General features: G+C 44.5%; 1 long non-coding RNA gene and 2 other non-coding genes across 15 annotated transcripts in view; all 3 read left to right on the top strand.

Moving 5' to 3' along the window:
• Nucleotides 1–2,907: 2,907 nt before the first annotated feature.
• Nucleotides 2,908–24,465, top strand: part of LOC116564963 — a 129,439-nt gene continuing 107,881 nt past the window's right edge. For 2 of the 13 annotated variants that reach the window (XR_004275183.1, XR_004275176.1), the window contains exons 1-2: nucleotides 2,912–3,275; nucleotides 4,795–4,870. This is a non-coding gene — a long non-coding RNA (uncharacterized LOC116564963). The other 11 variants (XR_004275178.1, XR_004275177.1, XR_004275186.1 and 8 more) reach the window with 11 other exon arrangements.
• LOC116565096 lies at nucleotides 3,330–3,509 on the top strand. Its single transcript, XR_004275253.1, has one exon. It is a non-coding gene; the product is annotated as a small nucleolar RNA SNORA81 (small nucleolar RNA).
• Nucleotides 4,596–4,726, top strand: LOC116565079. The gene has a single exon (XR_004275239.1). It is a non-coding gene; the product is annotated as a small nucleolar RNA SNORA63 (small nucleolar RNA).

Raw genomic sequence — 24,465 nt, 5'->3', positions numbered from 1 at the left:
CCGAGACGTTTCCACAGGGACGCCCCCGCCCGAATGGCTCACTGGGATTGGCTCGTTTCCTGGTTCAGACCTGGACGGTGGCCAGAGGGGGACAAGAGGCTTTCACACCGAACGGCGGTGATGCGGGCGGCGGAGACGCAGCCGCGCTTCAACTAGCGGCCGGGCCCCGGGGACATGGCGGCGGCCTCTGCAGCGTCAGTGCTGCCCGCGGCGGCGAGACACCGGTGGCGGCACTGCCTGAGCCCGCTGCTGTTGCCGAGGTGACGGGGCGAAAAGCGGCGCGCGGTGCGTGGGGGCGCGGCAGTGGCAGGTGCGGGGGAACGCGGCTCCTGCGGGAGGAGGGACGGCGGCCGCTAGTCGGGGGCTTCGGCTTCCGGTCCCGCGCGCGCAGGGCGTCCTCCCGCCGCCGGGCCCCTGCCTTCCCCGCCCCGCGAGCTGCAGAATGCTTCGCTCGTTCCCTTTTTCTACAGAAAGGAAGCGCTTTCCCTTCTCCCCCGTGTATTCATTTGTTTACTTCTGGTTCCCGTGTCTTTTTAACATGTCCCCGTCATTCGCTGTGTAAGGGCAAAGGATGCTCCAAGCTCATCGTGTGCTTTGCTCCTGCCTTGGAATCAGACATTTCTCCGATCCGTGTTCCTTTTTTGGAGAATGCTATTTTACAGCCGGTATCTGGGCTGTGTAGTTGTTGGTTGCTGCTAGGATGCCATTGATTCTAGACTGTCTCAGCAGACAACGCTGGCAATTTATACACACACGCGTGTTCATGTATGTGTGTGTATGTATGCATGTATACATGTGTAGTCATATATGTACACAGGCACACCCCCACACTTCCATACGCACTTCAGTCCAGGCTCATCTATATGTTTTATCTCTATGTACTTACCTACCTACCTACATGTATGTTTAAAAAAACAGCTGAGTTCTTACTGTTACCTCAGTTCCAAAGCAGCATCTCAGGATTCAATCAGATCTGCCCTTTCTGTAATTTTAACTGTGTTTTCTGAGAGTAGAAAGCTGGCTCTCATTATCCACAAGATATTCACTTATTTGCCCAATCGTATACAAAAAGTAGTTTCAAAATCGCTAACCTGTAGTACTTTGAAAAACAGGCCAACTAGCCGGAATTCCATATTGGTTTACAGTTATTTTAGTCTTTAGCTTCTGTAACTAAAACTGTATTATACAGGTTCTAAAGGCAGTCATAGAGGTTTTAGGATGATAGAGGCTACAAAATCTCTATAAGATGTGGAACTAGTGTGTAAATATGTAAAAAAACAAGTAGAATGGCATAGAAAATCCAGAAATAACCCCAACTGCACATGGAAAGTTAAAGATAAAGGTGGTATCATATAACATTGGGTCAGAGGTGGGCTTTGTAATACACAGAGCTGGGCCAAAACTGGTTGGCTGTTTGGAAAAAGATAAAATTAGATCTACACCTCATAGCATAACAAAAAGTCTAAATGGATCAGGGATCTAAATGTGGAAAATGAAACAATACAAATACTAAAAGAAAACGGCCTTCTAACTATGACTCAAAAACCCATAGGCAGTAAAATAAAAAACATAAAAGAAATCATAAAGTCAAAAGACAACTAAAAAAAAAAACTGAATTGGGAAAAAATATCTGTAGCACGCACGTATCACAGGTAAAGAATGAAGATCTTTCATATTTAAATTTGAATTTTAAAACTTTTCTAAATCAGTTTTCTCTATTTACATTCAGCAATGACAAAGTGACTTTATCTTTTACATCAGAATATGTCAAAAAAAAAATAGTGAGTTATACTGCTTTTAAAGATAAGAGCCAGCCGCTTAAAAATACTTTTTATAGGCAAGGCATGGTGGCTCAGGCCTGTAATCCCAGCACTCTGGGAGGCTGAGGTGGGTGGATCATGAGGTCAGGAGTTTGAGACCAGCCTGGCTAATATGGTGTGAGCCACCGGGCCTGGCCAGTGTGGCACAATTAATGAAGCAACATTGATGTGTAATTATGAACTAAGGTCCACAACCTATTCAGGTTTTCTTCATTTTTATGTAAGGTATTTTTTCTGTTGCAGAATCTTACCCAGGATACCACATTCGTTACACTTTGGTATCATGTGTCTTTAGACTCCTCTAGGCTGTGACAGTCTCAGAATTTTCTTATTTTTGAGGACCTTGACAGTGAGGTATTTTGTAGGATATCCTTCTGTTAGAATTGACTGACATTTTCCTCTGGATTAGACTTGGAATTTGGACTTTTATATCTGAGGAAGACCACAGATATAAAGTGTGATTCTCATCACATCAAATTGAGAGTGAAGACTGTTGGTGGTGACCTTGATTACGTGGCTGAGGTGGTATTTGAAAGGGTTCTATGCTGAAAAGTTAACTCTTCTACCCTCCTTCTACACTGTACTAATTGGAAGGAAGTCATGATGTCCTCACAGTTAAGTGAAACTTTTTTTCTAACTTTTCAAATGGATCAGTTTGTTTTGGATGAAGCAGATAAAAATGTTGAACCAACGAATTAAGGATCAAATCCATGAGATTTACTAGAAATTAAATACAAGTACTCAGGTGTGCACATGATTTTTCTCCAGCTGGCAGGTTGGGTTAATTGTTACGATATAGCTGTGAAGTGCTATATGGTCCTTTCCCCCTGCTCAAAGCAATTGTTTCCCACAATCCCTGTCTCACTCAGTTCTATAGTAAGACATGGACGCTTGGTCTCAAACATTATTTCTCTAAGTATTGTTATGAAACTATTACATCTGCCTAGTTGATTTGTCAGCATAATTAGTCATTGTCTTTTTTTTTTTTTTTTTTTTTTTTTCAGAGTCTCACTTCATCACCCAGGCTGGAGTGAAGTGGTGCTATTTGACATCACTGCAGACTCCGCCTCTCGGGTTCAATCTCCGCCCCCAGTCTCCTGCCACAGCCTCCTGACTAGTAGCTGGGAGTACAGGCATGAGCCACCATGCCCAGCTAATTTTTGTATTTTCGACAGAGACCCGTTTTCACCTCGTTGGCCACTTTGGCTGGTCTCAAACTCCTGATCTCAAGTGATCCGTCCGCCTTGACCTTCCAAACTGCTGGGATTATAGGCGTGAGCCACTGCGCCCGGCCAGTCATGGTCTCCTTTAAAGATTGTATTGCTTTCTGCCTCAATATTCATCAATATGTTGGAAGTTACCAAGAAGTTCCTGACAGATGTATTTCAAATTCTGGTGAAGAAAGAAGAATTGGCCCTTGATAGGATCAATGTTTTACAATAATTTTGAAAGATGGTAACGTTTTTCTAATTGATATACATAAAAGCCGTAGCCAGGGATTTCAAATTTACCTTCTTGTTTAAGCTCTGTTCTAAAATTGCAAAACTAGTATCATTTCTTGGCATTTGTAATAAAGCTATGAGAGAAAACACAAGAAGAAAGAACAACTAAACAACTGTACCATATAGGAGAAAAACTGAGTTGAACCTCTTTTTCGTTTGATTTTATTTTTGTTTTGAGACGGAGTCTCACTCTGTCACCCAGGCTGGAGTTCAGTGGCGTGATCTTGGCTCACTTCAGTCTCTGACTCCCGGGTTCAAACGATTCTCCTGCCTTAGCCTTCCAAGTAGCTGGGATCACAGGTGCCACCACCACACCTGGCTAATTTTTTGTATTTTTAGTAGAGACGGGGTTTCACCATGTTGCCCAGCCTGGTCTCGAACTGCTGACCTCAGGTGATCCGCCTGTCTCAGCCTCCCAAAGTGCTGGGATTACAGGCGTGAGCCACCGCGCCCAGCGTGAGTTGAACCTCTTTTTTAACAACAGAGTACTTTGTTCTAAGATTTGGTCCAGTAATATCTATATTTAGGCAGAATTAGTAAAATCAGTGAATAGTCTTTTCCAACGGTAGGGATGAGGCATGTGTAGAAATCAAATGGCTTTTTATTCCAACTTTAACATGAATTAACATTTTCCTCTTGTAAATGCTATAAGGAAGGAAATTGTATGCGCTTTTGACAGATGAGAGATTAACCAGTCAGGTTGTTCCTTGCAGAACACAGAGTGAAAGATAGCCCGGCCTCTGAGAAAAAGCATGTCTGTTTCTGGTGTGATAAGTGCTGTTCTTCCCTAGTATTGCTAATTAAGATGCTATTAATATCTGATTATCGTTGAGCCTTAAACAACATGACTGGGGCACCAATCCCCATACAGTCAAAAATCTGCATATAATTTTTGACTCCCCAAAACCTTAGCTACCAACAATGTTGGCCAAAAGCCCTACTAATAACAGTCGATTAAGCACGTGTTTTGTATGTTATGTGTATGATACACTGTATTCTTAAAATAAAGTAAGCTAGAGAGAAGAAAATGTTATTAAGAAAATGGTAAGGAAGAGAAAATATATTTACTGTTCGTTAGGTGGGAGTGGATCATCATAAAGGCCTTCATCTTCTTCATGTTCATGTCAAGTAGGCTAAAGAGGAGGAGGGCGAGGAGGGGTTTTTTTTTGCTGTCTAAAGGGTGGCAGAGGCAGAAGGGAATCCACTTACAAGTGGTCCTGCCCAGTTCAGACCTGTTGCCTTCAAGGGTGCACTGTGTTTTCTTAGTAAACTGAGGCAGGATCTAGTTACATTGTAGCTGTGGAGTGCTGCATTGTCTTTGCCCCCTGCTCAAAATAAAACTGTTACCTTTCAAGCCCTGTCTGCCGTGGTGCCCTAGCAGCAGGGATGTTTGGTCTCAGACATGTTTACCAGTTTAAGTACTGACTTTGACAAATGACTCTTGAGAATTAGGGGTTGGTGATGTTTTGCAGGTAGTGACAGAAGGAAGAAAACATTATGGAGGGTATGCGGATAAAGGACAAACCCCTGACTGCTACTGACTTATTGGTGAGTATTCCAATTCTTTATTTAATTACAGTATCTATCTAGCAAAAGTTGGTTTAGGGGAAAAGTTTATAGTAGACTTTGCCAGTTAAGTTGTAGGGGGATAAAGATCCACAGTGAACTATGCCATTATATATAGTTCATTACTCTGTTTGCTTTTGAGACTGAGTCTCACTCTGTTACCAAGCTGGAGTGCAGTGGCGCGATTTCGGCTCACTGCAACCTCTGCCTCCCGGGTTCAAGCGATTCTCCTGCCTCAGCCTCCCGAGTAGCTGGGACTACAGGTGCATGCCACCAAGCCTGGCTAATTTTTGTATTTTTAATAGTGACAGGGTTTCACTATATTGGTCAGAATGGTCTCACTCTCTTGACCTCATGATCCGCCCATCTCGGCTTCCGAAAATGCTAGGATTACAGGAGTGAGCCACTGTGCCTGGCCTAGTTCATTACTCTTTTGGGGCCTAGAAGAGTGTGCAGGAGTTGCTTTTTGAAACATAATTTCAATATGTGCTATCACATCTGATTTTTATGTTTAGTAGTGTCTATAGTGATCATCAGCTGTGATCTGCCCACTACTTGTGAAAACCATGTGTTTGATTATTTGTCATCTTTGAATTCCTTGCTTTTATTCCGGTGAAATAAATTCATAGATGTTATGTGTCACTAAACAACTGGGGTGTGTTCTGAGAGATCAGAGTGACTTATACAAACGTAGATGGTGTAGCCTACGGCACACCTAGGCTATGTGCTGTAGCCCGTTGCTCCTCTGTACTGAATACTATAGGCGGTTGTAGCACGATGGTATCTGTATATCTGAACGTAGAAAAGGTAGAGTAAAGATACGATATCAATGATAAAAGCAGCACCCTTGTATAGGGCACTTACAGTGGAGAAACTTGTAGGACTGGAAGTTGCTCTGTGTGAGTCAGTGAGTGAGCGGTGGGCGAATGTGAAGGCCTAGGACATTACTATATGCTACAGTAGACTTTATAAACACTCTCCACACAGGCTACACTACATTTATTTTTAAGATAAAGTAATTGCTGGGTGTGGTGGCTCACGCCTGACACCTGTAATCCCAGCACTTTGGGAGGCTGAGTCAGGTGGATCATCTAAGGTCGGGAGTTCGAGACTAGCCTGACCAACATGAAGAAACCCCGTCTCTACTAAAAATACAAAATTAGCTGGGCATGGAGGCACACACCTGTAATCTCAGCTACTCGGGAGCCTGAGGGAGGAGAATTACTCGAACCGGGAGAAAGAGGCTGCAGTGAGTTGAGATAGTACCATTGCCCTCCAGGCTGGGCAACAAGAGCGAAACTCTGTCTCAAAACAAAACAAAAAACAAAACTACAGCAGCCTTTATAAACACTCTGCATGTAGGCTACACTACATTTATTTTTAACAATAAAGTAATTGCTGGATGCGGTGGCTTACGCCTGTAATCCCAGCACTTTGGGAGACTGAGGTAGGCGGATCACCTGAGATCAGGAGTTCGAGACCAGCATGACCAACGTGGAGAAACCCTGTCTCTACTAAAAATACAAAATTAGCCCGGCCTTGTGGCGCATGCCTATAATCCTAGCTACTTGGGAGGCTAAGGCAGAAGAATCACTTGAACCCAGGAGGCAGAGGTTGTGGTGAGCCAAGATCGCACCATTGCACTCCAGCCTGGGCAACAAGAGTGAAACTCCGTCTCAAATAAATAAGTAAATAAATATAAAAATAAAGTAATTATGCTCTAACTTTACAATGGCTATGAAGTCATTAGGCGACAGGAATTTCTCAGCGCCAGTATCCAGTATAAACTTATGAGACCACCACTGGAAATGCAATTTGTAGTTGACCAAAATGTCATTATCCGGTACATGACTGTATTGTTTCTCAAGGTTTTGTCAGCCAGGCAGATGAATCAGGAGAATAATTTTGTCACATTGTAACATGATATTTAAGCTGTACTTGGGAGGACTCATAGTCAGAACACAGTGGGAAAGCAAATGTGAAATGTAGCTCAGATTCTAGACTTTATATGCCATTGATGTTTCAGAGAAAAAATCAATCATCCTATTAGATTTGGTTGTCTTTAACTTACCTATCAGTCTTTCTTAGAGTCATGTTTGCTCATGGCTTGTGCTTATAACTGGAATATTCTTAGCATTTTCTGGTTGCAGTTTATAGTGACCCTAGCCTAGTTATTTTTGGCTTCATCACTAGTAAATTGAACTATGCCTTGTTACCAATGTAAAAATGACTTAGTTTAAAAAAAAAATGCAGTAGTTCATAGAAATAGATGACAAGGTTGTGGTCTGAAATGGCATGGGCCTGATTTTCAGACATAGATGTATAAGCAAAACAGCAGGTTGTTTGGGTAAAGAAGGAGTCTTTCCATATTTGTTTTTCTCTTGTTCTGATTATTTGATATTTTAAGTCCCTAAAGCAAGAATATTTTTGATTGGTTGTGTGATCCATTTTAGTACAGAACTATAGTGACAAACATATTTTCGTTACTTGTGTTAGAGTCTGTGGGATGAACTGAGCAGAGAGGGGTGTTAAATATGGGTTACCACAATACATTTTTCCAGATTTCCCTCTACTGGTAAAAGTTTCAAGTCCTAGACCAAGGCTACCCAATAGAACTTTCTGTGATGATGGAAATCTTCTATATTTATAGTGTCTAATACAGGAGTGACAGATAAGATGTGAATATCGAAATGCACTTAATGCAACTGAGGAACCAAGTTTTCTATTTAATTTAATTTTTTTTTTTTTTTTTTTTTTTGAGATGGAGTTTTGCTCTTGTCCAGGCTGGAGTGCAGTGGCGCGATCTTGGCTCACTACAACCTCTGCCTCCTGGGTTGAAGTGATTCTCCTGCCTCAGCCTCCCTAGTAGCTGGGGTTACAGGCGCCTGCCACCACTCCCAGCTAATTTTTTTATTTTTAGTAGATACGGGGTTTCCAACATGTTGGCGAGGCTGTTCTCGAACTCCTGACCTCAAGTGATCCACCCACCTCGGCTTCCCTAATTGCTGGGATTACAGGCGTGAGCCACCGCACTCAGCCTATTTCATTTAATTTTAATTAATTTAAATTTAAATAGCCGTATGTGACTAGTGACTATTTATTGGACAGCAGAGTCCTAAACAACAGTGTACATTTCAGAGCTTACATCTGTAGTTAATTCTGAAAGTATATCACAATGGATTCATAACTGTGCCTTTTGTTTTGTGCCTGGTGTTTACATCTGCCCCAGACTGACATGATACCCACTCTTGGCTGGCCTACTTTCATAGGGGCTTTAATTTTACTACCCAAAACCCAATATTTTCATCTGCTTTATAAGTAATAATGTTCATTTTGCAGCCAGATGAGCCTTAACTCCTATTGTACTGACTGCAAAAGAAATCTTTTCTTTTTCTCTAGATATTTTGATCAGCATCTTGTATGCCATTTAGAAGCACTCTACATATAATTTTGGCAAATAAACAGCCACTGATGATTAACCAACTGGTAGCTCAGATTGTTCAGTAGTTCATGTAGTACTTGCTAAATAATATTCTGATTAATACTTTTTCTTTTGTTCAGAACTGGTAGTCAGGTCAACTTGGGAAGACAGTTGTGACCATAAATGTTAAGACGAAAGGATTCTTTGTGACACCGAGACTTTCTGCAGTGGAGGAAACGACAGTGTACATAGCTGACATTCAGTTCCTGGGAGGAGATAGCTCGGGGTGCAGTGCTCGCCGATGCTGAATAGGCAACCACAACGTGCACTGGGTTTCTTTCTTTGAGAATATTTGAATCTTGTCTGAATACTCATAACAGATCAGAGTTGTAGGTGTTGATGGCAGAGATTTATGCCATCATTAGTCATGAGCTCTGTGAGGAAAGCAAGAGGTAAAAAGCTCTTGTTTTTATCCCCGTTAGAGTTAGACCCTGCGGTTGTGACATTTAGTAGTGGCAAATACTAGTACTGATTAAACAAATAATATGTGTGAGAAAAATATAATCCTATTTTATAATGTTTGTATTCTCTGATATAGCAACTTATTTTAATTATCTTTGTTACTAGAGTGCAGTGGCGCAATCTTGGCTCACTGCAATCTCCACCTCCCGGGCTCAAGCAATTCTTCTGCCTCAGCCTGCTGAATAGCTGGGACTATAGGTGGGCGCCACCATGTCCGGCTAATTTTTGTATTTTTAGTAGAGATGGGGTTTTAGCATGTTAGCCAGGCTGGTCTTGAACTCCTGACCTCAGGTGATTCGCCCACCTTGGCCTCCCAAAGTGCTGGGATTACAGCCGTGAGCCACCATGCCAGCCCTAATCTGTTCTTAAAATAAACACTTTTTAAAAACAGAACATGAATACAATTGGACCATGCAGTTTATGGCCTATATTTAATTAAAAATAGCATGGTTTTCTTTGGCTCATAATACAGTAGAATACTTTTTCTGTTTCCTTTTCCAATAATATTCTCTAACTACCTGCAGCCAGTTTAGGGCATCTGTCTTGTCTTTTATAGAGTAAAAAAACGGAATCCATTCTCGTGTAAAAATTCACTTTGCCTGCAGCGCTGCTGTTACACAACCCCCGTTACACTGATTCCTGGTGCCAGTCCATGAGGACTTCAAGCTCAGTATCCTCTCAACAGAAGTGTTTGAGTGTGGAGTACTTGGGATTTACTTAGCAGCAAGAGCAGGTTTTTAGACCTGCAGGAATTTGTTCCCAGCCCTCCAAGTGTGCCCACCCACCTCGTAGCTGCAGGCTTGTTCCGGCTGATGAGCTGTTTTTCAGTCGGGTCCTTTACTTCTGTTAGTATGTGACTGGCAGCAATGATAGCCGTCTTATAGGCACAGTCTAAGGAAGCCATCTCCTTCCATTTCTATAATGTCAAAATTTCATTCAGTCCTTCTGCACATTTCGAGAACACTGAAAAATGACCAGAACTTTCATTGTGAAACCCTCAGTATCACGGTAAGCAGATCACAACCCTTTTTAACATTGTCATGTATACATGGCTATGCAGGTAAGGTCTTTGCATTCTCTTAAGGAGTTCATAAACAGAATCGAGTTTGCCAAAATTATATGTACTATCTGCCAAATATATTCAGAGACAGTCAAAGTCCAGTTTGTATTTATTTGGATAAGAAAGCAACAATTTTTGTTTTCTGCCATTTTATGAAAATTTTCATAGAAATAAAGAAGATAAGTTCAAACTCCATTTTTCTTTTTTTTTTCTTCTTGAGATGGAGTTTCACTTTTGTTGCCCAGGCTGGAGTGCAATGGCGCGATTTCAGCTGACCACAACCTCCGCCTCCTGGGTTCAAGCGATTCTCCTGCCCCAGCCTCCCGAGTAGCTGGGATTACAGGTGCCCGCCAGCATGCCTGGCTAATTTTGTATTTTTATGAGAGACAGAGTTTCTTCATGTTGGTCAGGCTGGTCTCGAACTCCGCCCACCTCGGCCTCCCAAAGTGCTGGGTTTACAGACGTGAGCCACCATGCTTGGCTCCAAACTTCATTTTTCAAGCCAGGTAGCTACAAAGTAGGGAGAACTGCAGTTGCTGCTGCACTTTGATGTGCTGCTTGATACAGTGTAGAAAACATCTGTAGGAATATCTGACAGGCGCAGTTCTCCACTGTAAGGGGCCAGTATATCCATTATTAAAATTTTCCTCTGGGCTGGTGTGGTGGCTTACACCATCACTGTGGGAGCCCAAGGCAGAAGAATCACTTAAGGCCAGGAGTTCAAGATTAGCCGGGGCAACATAGCAAGATGTTGTCTCTACTAAACATTAAATTTTAAATGAGCCTAGTATGGAGGCACACACCTATAGTCCTAGACACTGGGGAGGCTAAGGCAGGAGGGTCACTTGAACCCAGGACCAAGGCTGTGGTGAACTATGATCATGCCACTGTACTCTAGCCTGGTAACAGAGCAAAACCTTGTCTCAAAAAAAAAATTCCCTTTTTCACCCTTGGGAGATTTTAGTTGGAACCTGAATCAGTCACCTGAATGTGACTTTATTCGGTCTCACAAAGCAATCAAAATAATGATAATGTATGGTCCTTCAGGTGTTCTGCCCAAACTAATTTAGCAGCTGCCATTTCAACTGGCAAGTGTCCTTGGGAGGTGATGAGATTTTTTATTGATTTAGGACTTGCCTGTCTGCGCTTGGACTTGTGAGATTCATTCTTCATAAGTGCTTTCCCATTCTCTTCTTCACCATTCTGAATCCCAAATGCTTTTCTATCTAGTGTACAGAATGTACCATTTTATTTACTGTCCTAATCTAGTTGTATATATCCTTCCATCCATCATTAAAATAACACAGTCATTTAACTCTCTTTTATGGTGATGTTTACATCATGTTAGCTTTGGTATTGCAATGCTTCTCATTTTCATTTTCTGAACTCTTAGAAAATATGATCACATTACTCACTGTGGTAAAATTAAACTAGCTGGCTGGGCGCAGTGGCTCAGGCCTATAATCCCAGCACTTTGGGAAGCCAAAGTATGTGGATCACAAGGTTAAGAGATGGAGACCATCCTGGCCAACACGGTGAAACCCCGTCTCTACTAAAAACACAAAAATTAGCTGGACATGGTAGCACATGCCTGTAATCCCAGTTGCCAAGGAGGCTGAGGCAGGAGGATCGCTTGAAGTCAGGAGGCGAAGGTTGCAGTGAGCCGAGATTGCACCACTGCACTCCAGCCTGGGTGACAGAGACTATCTGCTTTTGGGGAGACCTCAGGAAGCATTTACTCTTGGTGGAAGGTGAAGGGAGAACGCACTTCACAGGCACAGAGCAGGAGCAAGAGTGTGTGTGTGGGGGGCACACACTTTTAAATGACCAGACCTCACGGGAACCCACTCACTACCATGTGAGGACAGCACCAAACCATTCATGAGGGATCCGCCCATGATCCAAACAACCCCCACCAGCCCCCACCTCCAGCACTGGGGATCGCAGTTCCACGTGACATTTGGGCAAGAGCAAATACCCAAACTATGTCAACATGGAAATAAGTAACCGGGAAAAGGAGAACTGGAGCTGTTCTTGTACTGGAAAGGGTTGCCTGGGAACCCTGTGGCCTCAGGCACAGCCTGGTCTCCACCCTGCTTCCTGTAGCTTCCTGGATACTGAAGGTTTCTGACTGAAAGGTGCTCTTGACCTTGCATTCATAGATACATAATTGAAACGAAGTTGCACCAAATAATGTTTACTGTTGTTATGCGTGATACCTGTCTTCCTGCGTCCTTTTTTCAGTTCTGATGGTAACTCAAAATTCCATGAATCATTTAGTGGAAACCGGCATTTTGAAGAGAACACCAGTAGGGGGATCCAGAGTTCTATCCAACTACAAAGTGATCCTAAGGCTTGATCATTGCCAAAATGTAAATAAACCCCATGGTGAAGCCCCATCTCTACTAAAAATGCAAAAATTAGCTGGGCGTGATGGCACGCGCCTGTAATCCCAGCTACTGGGGAGGCTGAGGCAGGAGAATCGCTTGATCCTGGGAGGTGGAGGCTGAGATAGTGCCACTGCACTCCAGTGCAAAAACCCCAAAGTTCACATAAGTAGGTAACACCATCAAAAAGAAAAACCAGTGGGCTGTAATCGGGGGATATTCTATGACTATCAGAAGTAAATTAATTAATTTAATCGTTCCATTCGGACTCGTTTTTCCTTTGTTGAGAAAATATAATAAAACCTGCTCTTCTGAATATTTCGCTGTCTTTATGGAAAAGACACTCAAATTTTAGGTCTCTTGTTCTAGTCTGAATAGTCTCATATGAATTAGGAAATGGAACTGGCATTCCAATTAAAAATCAATTTGGGGCCAGGCATACTGGCTTATGCCTGTAATCCTAGCACTTTGGGAGGCCAAGGCAGGCGAATCATGAGGTCAGGAGATTGAGACCATACTGGCCAGCATGGTGAAACCCCCATCTCTTAAAAAAAAAAAAAAAAAGAATCAATTTGATATTCAACATGCCCCATGAGTCACATCAGTATTAAAGATGAAACTGACAGGCTTAAAAGTCATGATCATATCACCTGGGATCTGGAGTTCAAGACCAGCCTGGCCAACATGGCAAAACCCCATCTTTACTAAAAATACAAAAATTAGCCAGGGGTGCTGGCACATGCCTGTAATCTCAGCTACTCGGGAGGCTGAGGCAGGAGAATCACCTGAACCCATGCAGCAGAGGTTGCAGTGAGCCAGGATCACGCCACTGCACTCCAGCCTGGGTGACAGAGTGAGACTCCATCTCAAAAATTAAAAAAAAAATAGAAAGTCATGATCATAAACTGATAAGAATCCTATAAAAAGCCATAATAAAAATCTCGTTTCTTTGTACCTTTTATTTTACTCTTTCAAGTCCCATGGTAGGGCCATTCTTGGCTCTTATTCGGGGTGGCAAAGGAAAGAAAGATAATGGCCAAGTGCAGTGGCTCACGCCTGCAATTCCAGTACTTTAGGAGGCTGAGGCAGGTGAATCACCTCAGGTCAGGAGTTTTAGACCAGTCCGGCTAAAATGGCAAAATCTGTCTCTGCTAAAAATACAAAAATTAGCTGGGTGTGGTGGCAGGCACTTGTAATCCCAGCTACTGGGGAGGCTGAGGCAGGAGAATCGCTTGAACCTGGGAGGCAGAGGTTGCCGTGAGCTGAGATCGTGCCATTGCACTCCAGCCTGGGTGACAGAGTGAGACTCTAGCCTGGGTGACAGAGTGAGACTCCATCAAAAGAAAAGGAAAAAGAAGAAAGAGAGAGAAAGAGGGAGCGAGGGAAGGAAGGAAGGAGGGAAGGAAGGAGCTGGGTGGGGGGAGATAAAACTACCCGTGAATTCTTTGTTTCATCCATTTCTACATGTTAAGTATTTTTTTCCTTAGTTTGTTGTGATCTATTCCTTGTTAAACAAATATGCATCTGCTATCCACTAGTCCAGAGGCCATACTGACATGTTTTAAAAAATCACAAATCACTCAGTGTTTACTGGAAGGCTTATAATTTCAACTTCTTAGGTTTTTCTTAGTAAATCCATTGTAGTAACTGACTCTGGGAAGCATAAATGGTTACTATTTAGTACTAGTTACTTATCCTGTCCCCCTAAGTAAGAAGGGACCTACCTAACATTTGGATTTGTAACCCACATTTTAAGTGTGGAAATGGGCCAGGCGCGGTGGCTCACGCCTGTAATCCCAGCACTTTGGGAGGCCGAGGCGGGCAGATCACGAGGTCAAGAGATCGAGACCATCGTGGTTAACATGGTGAAACCCCGTCTCTACTAAAATACAAAAAATAGCCGGGCATGGTGGCACGTGCCTGTGGTCCCAGCTACTTGGGAGGCTGAGATGGAAGAATCGCTTGAACCCAGGAGGCGGAGGTTGCAGTGAGCCGAGATTGCACCACTGCACTCCAGCCTGGCTACAGAGCAAGACTTCATCTAAAAAAAAAAAAAAAAAGTGTGGAAATGATATATTCTCTCAGCTGTTGTATCATTTATTAATTCAATTTGAGAGGTTCCAATTTGTTTGACTAGAAGAGATAAAATTCTACTCAGTAGCTGTCTTGGGGTATTTGGTGGCTATGACTTGAGCCAGGAAGCTTTAGCTCAAGTCAAGGGCAAAGATTAGGGGCCACACACGAACACACGCACGCACAAAGCATTTGTATTAGAATTCGTTCTTGTTTTAGCCTGGGTGTGCAGCAGAGGGGAAGCCTGAATTATTTTATTCTGTCTTGCTGCTGGAAATGTAAGACCTACTGTCTAAATTCAACAAAATCCCCACCTGTTGCTGAAAGATATAGATTGTTATATCTTTCCTCACAGGTTAAACATGGGTGTAGATTTCTGTTCACTGGCATGAGAAAATAAAAGCAGGGAAATGCCAAGTGAACAAATAGGCAAAGATGGGCCCTGACTTCACTCAGCAAACTGATAACACCGGGATTATAGAGTGTTATCCAATCTAAAAGAGTTATACTAAAAGTCATTTTAAAATTCCCAGTAACGAATCTGATTATGCAGAATTTGAAACTCATTAAAAAGGCTGAAATACAAAGGAGGTCTCAGAGAAGTCAAACGTTTGCTTTTCTTAATTGGCCATAAGTATTGATTCTTGAGACATGGTTGTTTTACTGACATCTGCTTCCTTTTCTAAATATAATTCTTGTCACTGTCTTTTCTTGCCCACTTAGAAAACAAAGTTCTCCTTTCCCCGGTTACTTATTTCCATGTTGACATAGTTTGGGTATTTGTTCCTGCCCAAATCTCACGTGGACCTGCAATCCTCAGTGCTGGAGGAGGGGGCTGGTGGGGGTTGTTTGGATCATGGGCGGATCCCTCATGAACGGTTTGGTGCTGTCCTCAAGGTAGTGAGTGGGTTCCCGTGAGGTCTGGTCGTTTAACAGTGTGCGGCCCCTCCCCCCACACACTCTTGCTCCTGCTGTGGCCAGTGAAGTGCGTTCTCCCTTCACCTTCCACCAAGACTAAACGCTTCCCGAGTCCTCTCCAGAAGCAGACACTGGAGCTGTGCGTCCTGGACAGGCCATTAAACCGCTTTTCTTTTTCTTTCTTTCTTTCTTTTTTTTTTTTTTTTTTTTTTTTTGAGACAGAGTCTCGCTCTGTTGCCCAGGCTGGAGTGCAGTGGTGCAATCTTGGCTCACTGCAACCTCTGCCTCCCGGGTTTAAGTTATGAATACTTAACATATAGTAGCTCTTTAAGCCTCAGCACAACCAATGAGGGGAAATGAGCTCCTCAGAAGCAACTGAGGCACAGAGATGCCAGGTTACCACATAATGTCTGTAAATTCCAGACCCCGTGGCAGCTCAGAACAGCTGGCTGGTTCAGCCCAGGTCTCATCCTCACTGCCCTTCCTCCTCCAGGCTGCAGAGATCATCCCAAGTTCCCATCAGGAGGGGAAGGCAGGGGAGCAGCTGTGTGGGGTCAAGAGAAGCAATCCAAGGACGAAGAGACTTTGCTTCACTGCCTTAATTTTGGGATCATTTATGTTTTGCTGCCACCTGCATTTTGCTAGTTCTTGTTCTCATTTCCTTTGTGATGTAACCTTTTCCTAGCCCTTCATCTTCGCCTTTCTAAGTAGCACCACTTTGCTAGAAAAAGAGCGAACTACTCTCCTTTATGTACCTACAGATTTCCCACAGAAAGAAAGTTAAAGAATGGGCCAGGTGTGGTGGCTCTCGCCTGTAATCCCAGCACTTTGGGAGGCTGAGGCGGGTGGATCACCAGGTCAAGAGGTTGAGACCATCGTGGCCAACATGGTGAAACTCCGTCTCTATTAAAAATACAAAAGTTAGCTGGGTGTGGTGGCGAGTGCCTGTAATCCCAGCTACTCAGGAGACTGAGGCAGGAGAATCGCTTGAACCCGGGAGTCGGAGGTTGCAGTGAGCCGAGATCACGCCATTGCACTCCAGCCTGGGCAACAGAGCAGGTCTCCATCTCAAAGAAATAGATTAATAAAATCTTTGAATCGTCTGGTCCTAGATGAGACCCACGACATCACCTCCCAGCATTCTCCGTGCCCCTCCCTGCAAGCAGCAATGCACAGAGCAGAAGCATCGCCAGCCTCGGAGACCCACGCACCTGCGTTCAGTCTTGACTCTGGGAAGTCTCTGAGCCTCAGTTTCCTCATCCATATAGCATCAGTTTACTTCACAGAGTTCAAGCAAGAATTAAACAAGGTGGTGTATGTCAGAGACTGCAAACTCGAGCACCTTTGGGGCCAACCAGGTCAGTGGACACTGGCAAACCAGACTTACCAGCCCATTTCTAAAGGGCACAGTCCCTGTTCCTTTCTGTCCAGTGAAGAAGGAGGATGGACCCTGTATTGCCAATTCAAAAAAAAATATGGCACAGTCCAAAAAGACATCTGTGGTTTTCATTGTTCAGTCTCTGGTGTGTGCCAAGTGTCCAAGGCATGATTAAAAATGGTGGTGGTGGCCAGGCACAGTGACTCACACCTATAATCCGAGCATTTTAGGAGGCTGAGGCAGGCAGATCACGAGGTCAGGAGTTCAAGACCAGCCAGGCCAATATGGCAAAACCTTGTCTCTACTAAAAGTACAAAACTTAGCCAGGTGTGGTGGTGGGTACCTGTAATCCCAACTACTTGGGAAGCTGAGGCAGGAATTGCTTGAACCCAGGAGGCAGAGGTTGCAGTGAGCTGACATCGCTCCACTGCACTCCAGCCTGGGTGACAGAGCGAGACTTCATCTCAAAAAATAAAAATAAATAAATAATGGTAGTGGTAATTACTGGGGTGGCAGCTTCTCAGGACCACCACCCTAACCCTGACCCTACCCATATATTACCCCTGACAAGTGTTGATGTAGTAACTTTCTTTGAGTGTCACTGTGTGCCTGGCCCTGTGCTAAGTGCTATAGATACAAGCACCAGCAAGAAAATAGCCCCCAGCCCCGTGGGCCTTCACGCAAGTAAGGACAATTACAGCAGCTAACAAGTGCAGCGTGTTTACAGTCTGTCGGCCGATGAGCTAAGCATTCCACATGTATGATCTCGTCCAACCCTCACCCAGACTCTGTGAGGCATGGTCTATGACGACTCTGCTTTCGGATGAGGTGACTTAGAGTGGAGGTGAGTAACGGAGCCCTTCTCTAACCCTCAGCACATCTTCAGCCTTTCTTCCTACTAAGGATTGCTACCCACCTCCCAGGAAGATGAAGTCTCTAAAATTGGATACAACAATTTCAGCACCTAGTTTCTAGCTTGCGTCTGAATCGCCACACATTTTTTACAGGTGTTTTTGGTTGGTTGGTTTTGAGACAGAGTTCTCTTTTGCCCAGGCTGGACTGCAGTGGCACAATCTCGGCTGACTGCAACCTCTGCCTCCTGGGTTCACGTGATTCTCCTGCCTCAGCCTCCCAAGTAACTGGGATTACAGGCACCCACCACCATGCCCAGCTAATTTTTTATACTTTTAGTAGAGATGGGGTTTCACCATATTGGCCAGGCTGGTCTTGTGATCTGCCTCCTTCAGCCTCCCAAAGTGCTGGGATTATAGGTGTGAGCTACCACGCCCAGCCAGGTTTTTAAAAATAGTTTGTTGCTTTGCATTTAGCCATTGAAATTTTTATTAGTTTGTTTTTCAATGTGCTGAATCTCAGTTCACGTTATTTTAGGCTGCCAGTCAGATCTTTTCAAAACTTAACTGGGCCACTAATTTAAGGTTCTGACTTTTGTCCCCTTTTGCTCACCCCCACTAACACCAGCACTGATGTTTCCATTACCACCAGGATGCTGAATGGATAAGCAGTCATATGATAGAGTACTGCTTTCCACCTACACGGGAATGAGTGGGGGATCGTAGCTCCTGGAGAGGCTTCCCCCACACCCCGAGGGTGTGTGACTAGGCAGTTTGGAGAGCCAGGCCCAGCCCACCGTAATAGGAGTGCCCAGGACAGGCTCATGCCCAGGACAGAGCATGGATTTGGAGAACAAACTCAGTATACGCTGGGTTAACATTGGGCTCAGGGAGCAATTCCTTGCTGTTAGCCACCTTCTGCGAACATAGCTGACTTGGATTTGCAAGCCACAAGCTTGGGTATGGAACATTGGTGAGTCTTTAGCATTTCTGAACTTGTCTTAAGAGCTATCACCCTACTGTGATGACATTCAAAGTGCTTACAGAGGCCTCGGAACCTACCATGGCACTGAATGAATTCACTCCGGCTACATAGGCCTCTTGACTGTTACTTTTTTTGTTTGTTTTTGAGACAAAGTCTCATTCTGTCACCCAGGCTGGAGTCCAGTGGCCCAATCTTGGTTCACTGCAACCTCCGCCTCCCAGGTTCAAGCGATCCTCCTGCCTCAGCCTCCCAAGTAGCTGAGATTATAGATGTGCCATCATGACTGGCTAATTTTTTTATGTTTTTAGTAGATAGAGATGGAGTTTCACCATGTTGACCAGGCTGGTCCCAAACTCTGACCTCAAGTGGTCTGCCACCTTAGCCTGAAGTGTAGATTGACACTCATTACAGGCCTGAGCCACTGCATCCAGCCATGACTGTTCCTTAAATATACAGAAAGAAGCCTCCTGCCTCAGCACCTTTGCGTTAGCTCTTCCCTCTGCCTGGAGTAAGCTTCCCCAGACACTCTGGGGCCTCTCACTCTGTCTTCACTCAAGCCTCTATTTAAGTGTCTCCATCACAAAGGATGCCTCTGCTCATCCTAGCTCAAGTGGCATGCGTCACCCTTTCCCTGAGTTCCTGTTCTTTGGCCTTTTCTCGCTGCTTGACATTATATCACGTGCTTGTTTGATTCCTGCCTGTCTCTCTCTGCTAGAATGTTAGCTCATGCGAGCAGGGGCTTTGTTTTGCTCACAGATGGGCAAAAATCACGCCTGGCACATAGTAGGCCCTCAGTGAATATTCGTTGCATTGCTTCACGAAGACTCATCCCATTCATTCTTTCACTAATGTCTACTTAGAACAAAGTCTAAGACATCATTTTGGCTGGGCGCAGTGGCTCACGCCTGTAATCCTAGCACTTTGGGAGGCTGAGGCGGGTGGATCACGAAGTCAAGAGATCGAGACCATCCTGGTCAACATGGTGAAACCCCGTCTCTACTAAAAATACAAAAAATCAGCTGGGCCTGGTGGCGCGTGCCTGTAATCCCAGCTACTCAGGAGGCTGAGGCAGGAGAATTGCCTGAACCCAGGAGGCGGAGGTTGCGGTGAGCCGAGATCGTGCCATTGCACTCCAGCCTGGGTAACGAGCAAAACTCCATCTCAAAAAAAAAAAAAAAAAAAGACATCATTTTTCCTCCAGATTCCTCCAGTGACGTTTTCCGGGAATGTGAGATTCTACCAGGATGCACTTTGATGATTAAAAACCTCAGTGTTTCTACCTAGACGAGTTTCATCACTGTCATAATCTTTTGGGTTTTTTTGTTTTTGTTTTTGTTTTTTTTTCTATTTCTGGCTGGGTCTCGTGTTTCTGGGAAATTACTCAATAGATGCTCCTGTTACTACATTTTTATTATGAAAGAACAGAATTTTACCCACAAAAATCCTGTTTATCTCAGGTCAGAATTATAGACTTCTCTGTACAGTCACGTTTTTCCCTCTGCCTTCTATGTAGCACCACTTTGTTAAATCAAGGTGACATGGCTTGGCTGTGTCCCCACCCAAATCTCATCTTGAATTATAGCTTCCATAATCCCCATGTGTCGTGGGAGGGACCTGGCGGGAGGTCATTGAATCATGGGGGCGCGTTTTTCCAATGCTGGTCTCTTGACGGTGAACAAGTCTCGTGAGATCTGATGGTTTTAAAAAGGGCATTTCCCCTGCACATGCTCTCTTGCCTGAGGCCATGTAAGAGGTGCCTTTGCTCCTCCTTTGCCTCCTGCCATGACTGTGGGGCCTCCCCAGCCATGTGGCACTGTGAGTCCATTAAACTTCTTTCCTGTATAAATTACCCAGTCTCGGGTATTTCTTCGTAGCATATGAAAATGGACTAGCTGGGCACAGTGGCTCACATCTGTGATCCCAGCGCTTTGGCCAAGGTGGGTGAATAACGAGGTCAGGAGTTCCAGACCAGCCTGGAAAACATAGTGAAACCCTGTCTCTACTAAAAATACAAAAAAAAAAAAAATAGCTGGGTATGGTGACACATGCCTGTAGTCCCAGCTACTCAGGAGGCTGAGACGGGAGAATCAAACCCAGGAGGCGGAGGTTGCAGTGAGCTGAGATTGTACTCCAGCCTGGGTGACAGAGGAAGACTCCGTCTTGGAAAAAAAGAAAGAAAAGAAAATAGACTAATACACAAGGCTTTGCCAGCCTCCCCTCCCCTTGGCCCTGCCCTGTGTGCCCAGCTCAATGCCTTCCACCTTGTACCTTTCAGATTTGGGTGACACATTAGTGGGTGATGAAATAAACTTGACGGATTGTGAACAGCATTTTAAGAAAAAAATAGAATAGGAAATACAGAAAACGTGTTTCTTACTTTGATACATGTTCAAGAAAGTTTGAACGCACTGCTCTGGCCTGTATGGGTCAAAGAATCTTTAGTACTGTTTTTCTCTTTAGCTGTCTTCAACGGGTTCTAGAGGGAGGGGTTGTGGCACTCCTGGCCTGCCACAGTGGGCCCGTGTGGGTTGTAGAGAATGGCAGTGGTCAGTACTCTTTTCAAATGCTGCCAACAGCAGTGTAGGTGGTGGGCACACCTGTTTTTTTAACTGTATCTGTTTCATAAGGCAAGTATACCTGGGACGCTGAAACTCTCAGTCCCAACACGCCACTCACACCCTGCCCTCGGAGACTCCTCGAAGCCATAGCATGGCCTCCGGCAGCCTGAGGCCGCATCCCAGGGCTGGCCCAGCTCCCTTTCCAGTTGCTGTCTGGAAAAGCTTAAGGCTGTCAAAAGAATTTAGTTTGTTCCTCCAACATCTGACAATAGGCCCCTGACCACCCTTTGCTAAAAAAGGCGGCCCACTGTTGTGAATCCTTCCTCTGTGGCTCCGAGCTACTGTGTATGTGTCGCCTACAGCTCAGGAGTGTCTTTCTCAAGGACCTGAAAGCCATTCCTCTCAAGGTCATTATCAGGAAGGACAGAGCCTCTGACTCGCAGGCTCCGTCGGGGGAGAGGGTCCTAGCTTCCAGAAGAGGATCCTAGCTTGGAGAACTGCCAGCTAGCAGACACAGCTGGCCTCATCACACGGACACTGCCCAACACTTTGTAATCTTTCACTTCCCTGACTCTACCTGAACCCTGCGGGCTCCACCTCCCGACTCGTCATTCTCCCTTTAAAAGGCCCAGTCATCACCTCTGCACAAATCAGAATGGAGCTCAGCTCTTTCCCCTACTGTCAGCAGTTACTGAACAAAATCTGTTTTCACTGCTTAAACTAATGCGGCGTGTTCATTTTTATTTTTAAAGCATGTACATACATGTACACGCACACACATGTACACGCACATCTACACGTACACACACACATTCGTCTTCTCAAGACAAATGCTGCTTCTCAGGGGTAGCTGATTCTTGTCTTCCTCATAATCTAGAGTATTTTCCCTTCCTGTGTTTATCCTCTGTGTCATCTCTAAGTCACAGGTAAAATTTTACTTAACTGTTCCAGCCTGGTCTTAGATGTCCCTTAGGAAATTAAATGAAGAGTTGTGTCCAGGGCTCTTTCCTTACAGGGACAAGCACGAGGGCTATGAGGTCCAACTTTCTGTACCCACTGGGAGCTTCTACTGCCAGATGTGGAGGAACCAGATTCGTGTTTGAAGGGAGACTTCCAGTTGTCTCACACATCAGAGGCCACCCTCTTTCCCTCTACCTGGTTTTACCTTTCCTAAAGAATTTGTAACCAGGAAGTCGCATGCTCTCTATCCAGGCAGATGAGTAGAGACGGTTGGACGTGGGTTTCGAGGCAGTGTTTCAAGCAGGAATCAGTAGCAAAGCAGATATCTGAACATGTGAAAAGAAAAGGAAAATCCCCAGGTGCCGGTATACAAACATGGAAGTGAAAAGCAGGGTGATGGGTAAGCAGCAGGCCGAGCGCAGAGAGCTTGGGGATGGGGGCCAGGCCTGGGTTCGTCCCTAACACTAAGAGTCTTTTAAGCATGGCCACCTGCAGGGCGGAAAAATGAGGCATGGGCCTCCAGAGGGCAGGGAGAGAACTGGGGTCCTGTATGAAGGCTGCACGTCCAGCAAAAAGGAGGCTGGTGCAGGAGGTGCCATACCCCAGCAGCGAGCAGCAGGTGCAGCGGGAGGCACCAAGAAAAGCTGGGCAGATGCCCAGCCCTGGCCAAGCTGCCCAGACACGAGATTATCACTTAGACCCAGAGGGGAAATTGGAAGGCTCAGCAGCAAAGTTAAGGTCAAAATTCCGTTGGACTCAGAGTTGGTGCACTGGCAGTCAGATCCGGGGCCCAAGATCACCCCAGAATACCCCCCATCCAGTGAGGGAGCTGGGCCTGTGCTTCCCAAGGTTTCCACCAAGAACTCCTAAGGCAGAACAGCTACCTCTGGGGAGGCCCAGAGGGAAAGGTCTGAAGCTATTCATGGAACCCCAGATTTCTTTAAAGCCTCAATTTTCCTTTTCAAATACATAGGACTCTTGCATTGCAACCAAAACAAACTAAATTGATGACAAGGTTTCCAGTGGTCAGAGGGAAGTCTCATACCCCAAGTTACACGTGTCCCAATTTGAGAAGCACAGATGAGGGAGGGCTTCAGAGACAACACAGGAGCCATGGTGGAGGTGAACTGAGAGGCAGACCCGCAATCAAAAGCCTAGAAGGGAGTCTCCAGTAAGAAGAGGTGAGGCCGGGCAAGAGGAGAGTCACACAGTTTGCTATAGGTTGGTAAAAGCTTGCTCAGCCAAGCAGTGCCTCTTTAGGGAGGGAAACGCTGTCTGCTCTTTGACATTTTGTAAATCAAGCCTGGTGAATTTTAACCTGTGAGCTTATCTAAAACCCCTTGAACTGACTGAACTGATTTAAATTTCTGTCCTCTAAATTAATTTCTATTCAGACATCACTTATTTATATACACCAAAAACAGCAAAATATATATATATATACACACATGTATATACATAACCTTGTGATTGTATAGAAAACATTTTCAGCCATTCTGTGCATATTTTATTGAATAAATAAAAACTTTATTGGCTTGGTTTTTAAAACCTATAAACAATATAGTTTCATCTTTGTTTGATCACTTAAAATATACAACTTTATGTAACCAAAATGCTTAAAGGGTTTTGTTCACTGAGTGTTGACTATTTATACCTATACATATGAAAATCTGACCTGTCAAAACTGGTTTTGCAGTAGCCGTATTTGAGATATGTGTGGATTTCTATAAAGATTGACTCTTAAAATTATAAGATGTAATATAACACCTAGATATTAAGGGAAAAAATGATTTTGCAACCCCAAGTTGGGACTTACACAAGAAATCCCTGTGGTGGTTACAAAGTTTAAAATTCTATTGAGTATGTTTATTTTTCAAAATAAAACAGGCTAAGTAAATAGCTAACAACAGTACCTCAATGACTGCTATAAACAGCTAAGCTATACTTGACAGCTATAAGAACATGATATTTGTATTTCCCTGAGTGCACAGTTTGCTTTGAGTTCAAGGGCACGGTATATGTGTGTGTTTCCTGAAGCTATTGAGATCGGAATAGATGAAAACTAAGAACGTGAACCTGCTGGTGTTGTGACAAGCTTAGCTCCCTGCTGTTTGAGATCAGCCTTGGCAACCAGGGTCCCTTAACCTCATCTACAGATTCTGCTCCACCAAAACTCTGGGCCACCTTCTCTCTAGGACAGGAGACCCAGCTGAGCAGCTCAGAGGCTCCACAGCAAGTGGGCCCAAATGCCGGGCCTGCTCCAGCTTGTGCCTCTGCTCTAAAAAGTGGATTCCTTCCTTATTTCCTGGCCTGGAATTCTCCCTTACCCTTCTTGGGACTAGAGTCAAGCCCACAAACTCCAGGGCCCCTCATATCATTTTCCAGACCTGCATCCTTGGAAGCTGACCTCCTCCTACCCTATCTGTGTCTTCCCAGCCTGGGGTGCTCCGTCCACTCCCAGGAT

Source organism: Sapajus apella, unplaced genomic scaffold (assembly GCF_009761245.1).
Source record: "Sapajus apella isolate SASKATOON/1434 unplaced genomic scaffold, GSC_monkey_1.0 scaffold38, whole genome shotgun sequence".
Lineage (NCBI taxonomy): Eukaryota > Metazoa > Chordata > Mammalia > Primates > Cebidae > Sapajus > Sapajus apella.
The sequence above is the reverse complement of the archived record's forward strand: the minus strand, read 5'-3'. Positions and strand labels throughout refer to the sequence as shown.